The sequence below is a fragment of the Prunus avium genome, chromosome 8, assembly GCF_965620075.1.
Source record: "Prunus avium chromosome 8, drPruAviu1.hap1.1, whole genome shotgun sequence".
Taxonomy (NCBI): Eukaryota; Viridiplantae; Streptophyta; class Magnoliopsida; order Rosales; family Rosaceae; genus Prunus; species Prunus avium.
This window is the reverse complement of record NC_142291.1, coordinates 28,441,199-28,449,603: the sequence shown is the minus strand read 5'-3', so window position 1 is coordinate 28,449,603 and position 8,405 is coordinate 28,441,199. Positions and strand designations below refer to the sequence as shown.

At 35.2% G+C, this 8,405-nt stretch overlaps 1 pseudogene; it reads left to right on the top strand.

Moving 5' to 3' along the window:
• Positions 1-734: 734 nt before the first annotated feature.
• On the top strand, positions 735-1,714 carry LOC148292471 (uncharacterized; annotated as a pseudogene).
• Positions 1,715-8,405: the final 6,691 nt, after the last annotated feature.

The window sequence follows — 8,405 nt, the reverse complement described above, 5'->3', positions numbered from 1 at the left end:
AGAGAAGATCTCTCTTTCTCACACTGTGTTTGATATCTATGGCAGAGCTGATATACTCAGCTCATCAAGATATTCACCCCATATAGAATACTGAGATAAAGGCATTGGCAATCTTAGAGAAGATCTCTCTTTCTCACACTGTGTCTGATATCTATGGCAGAACAAGGTTAGTGTTCAAAGTTCAATAGCTTAAGAAGTATACATGTGGTGTTAGAGCATGAGTTATTTTATCTTCTACCTAACCAATTTTGTTGCAAGCATTAACAACTTGAAAATTGAAGGTTAATTTAAGTTTTTCAAGATTAAAGAAACTTGGCACAACAACTATTTAAGGTTAACAACTTGCTGTAACAAGAAGGAATTGATCAATTAGTTTGTAGAGTTCTTGCCGTGTTTCGAAGTAAGCCAAAGCAACTCAGACACTACAACATCTGTACACTCAAGTTTAATGATCAATTTTGTGCTGCAAATAAAGGCATAATGAATGACTCTTTGTCCAAAGATGTGAGTGATTCATAATGCAATTATTTGTAGTAGAACAATATGGGTGATGAAACACATAAACTAACTAGATTATTTCTCATGTCCAAAGATGTAGAAATTTTCTTGTGCAAGAAGTTTGTGTGGTTTTCCTGTCTCAGGGTTGATAAACATGTTTTGTTTCCTTGCCTAAAGGTGAAAATCAATCATGTTTTAAAGTTTTGGGGATTTTAGCTTTTGAACATACATATACTATGTGTTTTTCAATTAATCACAACTCGATTGAAACTCTCATTGGCTCCAACTACACCAAATGGAGGAAAGATGTAGAAATTGCTCTAGGTCTGTTAGACTATGAGATGGTTATTAAGGAAGAAGCTTCTGATGTACCTGTTGCTAATGCATTTGCTGAAGTAAAAGTAAAATATGTAAAATGGGTTAAGGCAAACAAAATGGCTATTCTGATCTTGAGAAGGTTGATTTCACCATATGTCAGAGGAAGCATTACACCATATGATAATGCTAAGAAGTTTATTGATTCTATTGGAGAGAAATTCCAAGAATTGAAGAAGGCTCTGATTGGAACTCTAATGGGGCAACTCACTAATGCAAAATACAATGGTGAAAAGTGTGTGAGAACACACATACTGAACATGCTGGAAATTGGGAACAAACTAAAGGCACTTAATGTCAAAGTGGGTGAAACCATGATGGTGCATTTTGGTATAAATTCTCTGCCTAGTACTTTCAAGTATCTGAGAAGCACATAAGTAGCTCAAAAGGAGATATGGACAGTAACTATCTCATAGGCACATGTGTACAGGAAGAACAGAATATGAAGAAAGATAAGGCTGAAGAAAAGATCAATATGGTTCAGAGCTACACACCCAAAAAGGAAACTAAAGGGCTTGGTCCAAAAGGGATCAAATGCTATTTCTGCGAAAAGTTTGGTCATATGAAGTGGAATTGTGACAGAAACAAGCATTGGTTGGATAAGCAAAAGGCTAAAGGTAAGATTGATCAAGTAAATGTTTGTTTTGAGTCTAATGAAATTGAGATTTCTTCAGATTCATGGTGGTTAGATAGTGGTGCATCAGTTCATGTGGCTAATTCTTTGTAGGGGTTCAAAACCAAGAGGCTGCCAAGCAAGGCTGAGATGAATGTTTTCGTGGGAAATGGAGAAAGAGTCAAGGTGGAGTACATCGGATTAGCTAAGATCGAGTTGGAAGTCTAGTTTTATTTTGGAATTAGTAGATGTAGCTTATATTCCTTCTATAAAAAGGAATCTTATTTCAGTTTGCAAGCTTGTAAAATCAAACTAACAGTTTGAGTTTGTTGAGTCTAGATTCTCCATTTTCAGAAATAAAGTTATGATTGGTAATGGTTTTCTAGATGATGGCATGTTTTGTTTGAAATGCAAGAAACCAAATCCAAGCACTGCCAATCTAAGCATCAACGTGATAAGCAGTAAAAGAAAAGTAAATAAAGAAGAATCATACAAAATTTGGAATAAAAGGCTAGGCCATATATTAAATGAACGAATGAAACTCCTAAGCAAAGAATTATTGTTGCCACCACTTAATCACCATGAAAAAGACAATGTTTGCATAGAATGTGTTAAAGGAAAACTGACAAATTTGAGGAAGAAGGTGCTACAAGGGGTGAGAAACTATTAGAAATAATACATACTGACATATGTGGTCCTTTTCCTACTCAAACACATGAGGGTTTCAAGTACTTCATAACATTCACAGATGACTTCTCAAGATATGGTTATGTGTACTTGATATTTGAAAAATCAAATGCATTAGACTTATTCAAAGTGTACAAAGCAGAAGTAGAAAACCAAGTGGATTTAAAGATAAAAATAGTCAAATCAGATAGGGGAGGAGAGTTTTATGGCAGATTCGATGAGAAAGGAAGAAATCCAGGCCCTTTTGTCAAATTTCTTCAACAAGAAGGAATGTGGCTCAATATACCAACCCAAGAACACCACAACAAAATGGTGTTGTTGAGAGACGAAATAGAACACTGATTAAAATGGTAAGAAGTCTGATGTGCTGCTCCAAACTGTCAAACTTTCTCTGGGGAGAAGCCTTAAAGACATTAAATTATTTGCTGAACAGAATTCCTACAAAAAGTGTGCACAAAATCCCTTCTGAGCTATGGTGTAACAGAAAACCAAGTCTCTCACATCTAAGAGTATGGGGAAGTAAAGCAGAAGCTAAGTTTTATAACCCAATGGAAAAGAAGCTAGACTCTAAGACAATAGGTTGTTATTTCATGGGATATCCAGATAGAACAAAAGGATATAGGTTTTACTTTCCCAATAATAGCACAAGGTTTATGAAAGTGAACAAAGCACTAAGGAAAATTTGATTTTGATGAAGTCTTGGAAAATAAGGAATCTGCAGAAAAAGAAAATCAGATAAGAGAAGTAATAGTCTTGCCATTCAATGATTTGAGTGACAAGCAAACCTTACCAACTTATGAAGAAAGAAACAATGTTGTAAATCCAGTAGCTGAACCTCAACAAACGATAGTAGATGATATGCAGATAGTTCAACAAGAACAACAACCTCACAACTTAAAACTGAGAAGATCACAAAGACCTAAGAGACCAGCTCTATCCAATGACTATTATATCTACTTACAAGAGTCTGAACATGACATCAACACCACAAAAGACCCTATGACTTTTAAACAGGCTATGCAGAGTGAAATATGTGAAAAATGGATAGAAGCAATGGAGTCTGAGCTTAAATCAATGAGCAAGAATGGAGCATGGAAGCTTGTAGCATTGCCTCAAGGATGTAAACCAATAGGATGCAAATGGGTTTACAAGACCAAAAGAAACTCAAAGGGACAAAAGACAGATATAAGGCACGGTTGGTAGCAAATGGATTCACACAACAAAAAGGAGTGGATTATAATGAAACATTCTCACCCTTGTCAACCAAAGATTCTTTAAGAGTCATAATGGCATTGGTGGCACACTTTGATTTGCATCTTCATCAAATGGATGTTAAAATTGCATTTTTGAATGGAAACCTTATTGAGGAAATCTACATAAGGCAACCAGATGGTTTGCAGGTTACAGAAATCAATATATGGATTAAAAGAAGCCTCAAGGCAGTGGTATTTGAAGTTTGATGAAGTTGTCAAGTCTCAAGGATTCATTGATAATCCCTTAGACAAATGCATTTATCTAAAATTTCATGAAAGACATTACATTTTCATGCTCCTTTTTGTTGATGATATTCTCTTAGCAAGCAGTAATTTGTCATTACTACATGACACTAAGAGAATGTTGTCAAAATATTTTGAGATGAGTGATTTAGTTGAAGCAAACTGTGTATTGGGAATTGAAATAAGTAGAGACTGAGAAAGGGGATTACTTGGTCTATCATAGAAAGGATATATAAAAAGGGTACATAAAAGATTCAATATGGAGAACTGCATAGGTTGTGATGTTCCATTCTCGAAGGGTGACAAACTGAGGAATAAACAATCTCCTAAAACTGAGGAAGAGAAGTTGGAAATGCAAGACAAGCCCTATGCTTCACTTGTAGGAAGCTTGATGTATGCGCAAGTTTGCACAAGACTAGACTTTGCTTTCTACATAAGTGTCCTTGGAATGTTTCATTCAAATCCAGGCCAAGCACATTGGGTAGCAGGTAAGAAGGTATTAAGGTATTTGCAGAGAACTAAAGAGTACAAATTGGTTTATCGAAAAGTTGAAGAATTAAAACTAGAACGATATGCAGATGCTGATTTTGCTGGTTGTTTGGATACTCAGAAATGTACATCAGGTGTTGTATTCTTATTTGCATGAGGGACAGTGGCATGGAGAAGTGTCAAACAACAATATGTATTTTTGTTTGGATACTAAGCTCACTAGTTTGTTACATGGGATTTATAGTAATAGCCGTTCGCTTTATTTTGAGCTTTTGGGATAACTACAAAACGGAAGCTTCCTCTTATTTTGGCTTATCAATGTCTTGGGGAATTAAGTTCTTTATGTTAATTTTAGTTTTAAAGCCTATTAACAATGACTTTATGGTGTATATGTAATAGTGACGTTGACAGCTCTTCAATTCTTCATAATATTTACTTTGGCTTTACAAGAATCTATTGTTTTGTAATTTTGCTAATACATTGTTGAAGGATTTAATAGATTTTACTAGATGCCTTTCTATGACTTTGTTCAGGCCCATTAAACACTAACGTTTGGCAGTGGATTTGTTTTGATAAAGAGGAAACTACAGCGAAGTCTTGACATGAGTCACATTGAGTCAATTGCTTTGAAGTGTATATGAGAAAGACTCAAATAAAATGATAAATTTATATCACTGTAAGTGGCATTTAATTTTGAGTGTTGGTGTAAGGATTTTTAGCTTTAAATCTTTTGAGGCTTATTGACCTAGTAGGTACGTGAATAATGATTCACTATCATATTTACAATGTTTATTAAGATGACTTTGAATTGGCATATTTTGAGACTTTCCTTAATTTGTGGGGGTTTGAGAATTTCATTAACTTGTGGGGGTTGTTGTCTTGCAATCCTTTTTGCTTTAGTAAATTATTTTTTGGTGGCCTATGTTAGAAACATAAAAGGAATGTGTTCTACATTGAAATATTTGAAAATGTGGGGGTTATTACTGTCAGTAATTATTAAATGAGTACTAATGGCAAACATGTTGATACATGTGTGAAGCTTGCATATACGAACACCATTCATTTATAAACGAAATATATGTTGATGTATTATTGTTAGGATTAATTCATTTTGTCTTCATTTTGACATGATAAAATTGGGTGAGAGATGTGATGGTCTTGGTATAAAATTTTGGTGGAGACTTCTTATTGTCTTAAAGAGGTTCCTATTGAGAATCGAGAAGATACAGTGACAACTTGGATATGCGATCATGATTTCAGCCATTTGGAGTGCACAAAAAGGTAGTAAGAGTATCGTGAAGTACTCATTATTTATTAAATTTATTTAATGAATTAATCATTATTCCATTGTTCATAGCTTCAGCAGGTGCACTCAAGTTTCATAAACTGTTGTAGACTCATATTTGAGTACCAAAGAATTGGGAGGTACTCTTGATCATAAGATCTAATATGTGATGGATTTCCGTTCTACTTTAATGTATACCGATACATATGTGATCTCTAATTATATTGAGATGAAATCAACTAACCATTTGTGGTCAATGTCCTATAAAATATTTCTAATAGACATACATGATGAATTTGAGGCCAAGTAGCTTAAAACCTCTTGGTTATATCCCATTATGGAAGAGACAACCTTTCAAGTGTCTATTGTGAGAATCTGGTTTTGAGAGCCAGAACTATGAATATATTCATTTGATATTATGTTGTCTTTATATCCCTAAATTGTGAGATGCCAAAGTTTACTTTGGCCAATTCTTTGACAAAACCATGGTGACAAAGAAAATGGAATACATCAAGGGGGATGAGACTTATGTCTATATCAACAGTCAACAGTGATGGTAAGCCAACTTATGTGAATGGAGATCCCAGGAAGTAGGTTCATATGAGTAAGAACAAGTCACTGGGTGATTGGGCGTGCACTATCAATTTATATTCTTGAGAGTCCCTCCCTATGGTGTAGATAATGCAATACTGCAACGTTGAAGTTGAACTTATGTTCTTAATGAATACCATAGCCCTTATGGGTGGTGTGCTTGATTGCAGTGCACACTTGATGGATTCACCTATATGAGTGTGGAAGTGGGGCCGCTTCCTATGAGAGTTTAGACATGCTCTCTAGAGCACTCATGAATATCCAGGTGGGCGCATGGCCTATTCGCGCCAACCTGCTTGAACAAACTTGAATCAGAGAATTTAATGTGGGTGGTCAGTCCTCTGTTTCACACAATAGAAAATTTTATTTTCACCAAATTTCTGTGAGACACCCTAAGGTTGGTTCATAGTCCAAAAGACACTAGTTCTGATGCATTGAATTTTCACTTTCCCTTGAGACCTTTTGTATTTTGAAATATGTGGGGGATTGTTGGAATTTTTGTGAGTACTTCAAAATACAAAATTTATTTTATGTTTCCAGATTTTGTGTGGTTTAATTACAAGTTTAAACTGAATTTATTTTGTAAATGCATTATATGAATTGAGTGTTATGATCTGATTGTATATATTAATTTTGATTGCAAAAGCTTATTTGCGTGAGTTATAGTTGGAACAATTTTAGTCTTCAATTGGGATAATTATTGATTTGTTTTAAAGGTCTTTATGCAGATTTATTCTAAAAGCTTTGGTGTGGCAGTTTCATACAAACTTAATTGTTTTTCAATGCCTTTGGCATTTAAAGATTTGAATTCAAAATTCATTTGCGTTAGTTTTGGTTGACCAATTTCTATTTTGCAGTTACTACTTTGTTTTGCCATTAATTTGGTGATATTATAGCTGTTAAGTTTGTGAAAACGGGCAGACAATTATGTTGTTTTATTGCTATTTCTTTTAATGCCTTAGCTTCTTGTTGAGGCGACTAACTATATATTTAAGCCCATTTTCTTTAGTAGAAAAATAAGAGATGAGGTTATTTTCCTTTCATATAAACCTTAAGGGAAAGATTCAAGTTGTTCATCCGACCCAAGTATTGTGAGTGTACGCTTATGAGGGTCATAGGTTGTTGTATCCTGGAGGGTAGGGCGCCATACAACCTTGCTACACCGAGACACTGTCTCCGAGGGGCGAAATCTACTCTTAAGGATAGTGAATGACACGCCTCAACCTAAAACTATTATTCTACTCAAGTATCAGGGAGAACGATCTTCTACATCCCAAAAGATAAGTATCTTGCTATAATTTCATCAATTTTATTTAATTTACTATATCAATGTAAATTATAATTTTCTAATATATATTTTCTATGATGTTTTGCAGGAAAAGTAGCATCCATAAACCAAATTCTACAACATTGTGGACTTGCAGAGAATGGGATTTGACTAGTTGGCCTTGTGTTCAAGGAGTGGCAACTATAAATTACAATGGGGGCCTGAACGTAATAGATTTTGTGGATGCATGTTATCACATTGAGACATATTTCAAGGCATATGAAAACCTCATACTATCTATGAATGGGATGGAGTTGTGGGATAGAACTAATATGCCACCATGTGTGCCTCCTTCATACTCCAAACAACCTGGAAGGCCAAGAAAGGCTAGAAGGAAGGAAGCAGGTGAGTGAAGCAAGAAGGTCACTGTTGTTACAAAAGTTCAAGACTCACTGAGGTGTGGCCAATGTGGAAGAAAGGGCCACAACAAAAGGACTTGTCATAGGAATCTTCTCCCCAAAACAAAAATAAAAAAAAGGAAGGCAAAGGTAAACATCTAAGGCTGAACATTTGTTAATTTTATAAATTTGTATGTTTTTGGAATATGATGCAACTAACAGTTATTATTTTTTGCCTCATCCCAGCAAACTACTCAAACAAGTGAATCTGGTCCCAATACAACAACAAGGCGAGCTAAGCCTGCAAGATCTGTGCAGAAAGGAAAATGGAAGAGAAAGGCCACCACTGCAGCTGGAAGTTCAAATGTACCACCAACTGATTCAGCTGCTCCATCCTCAACACATATCCCTCATGCAAATGGATTTGCCCCTCTTGCATCAACTGAAGCTTCAACTAGCAATTCTTATTTATTGAGGAAACGACCTGTGGTTGTGGGAGCATCAGACTTGAGCAAGGAATGATGATGGTCTTGCACACTTGTCTTTCTTGTAATGGTGGGAAATCATAGACTTCTATTAGCTGGTTTGGTTAGGTTAGGTTATTTTGTTATTAGAAGACAGTTTTACCTTGATTAGCTAGTTGGGTTAGGTTATAATGTTATTTTGGAAGACAAGTTGCCTTATTTTAGGAAGATAGCTTGTGATA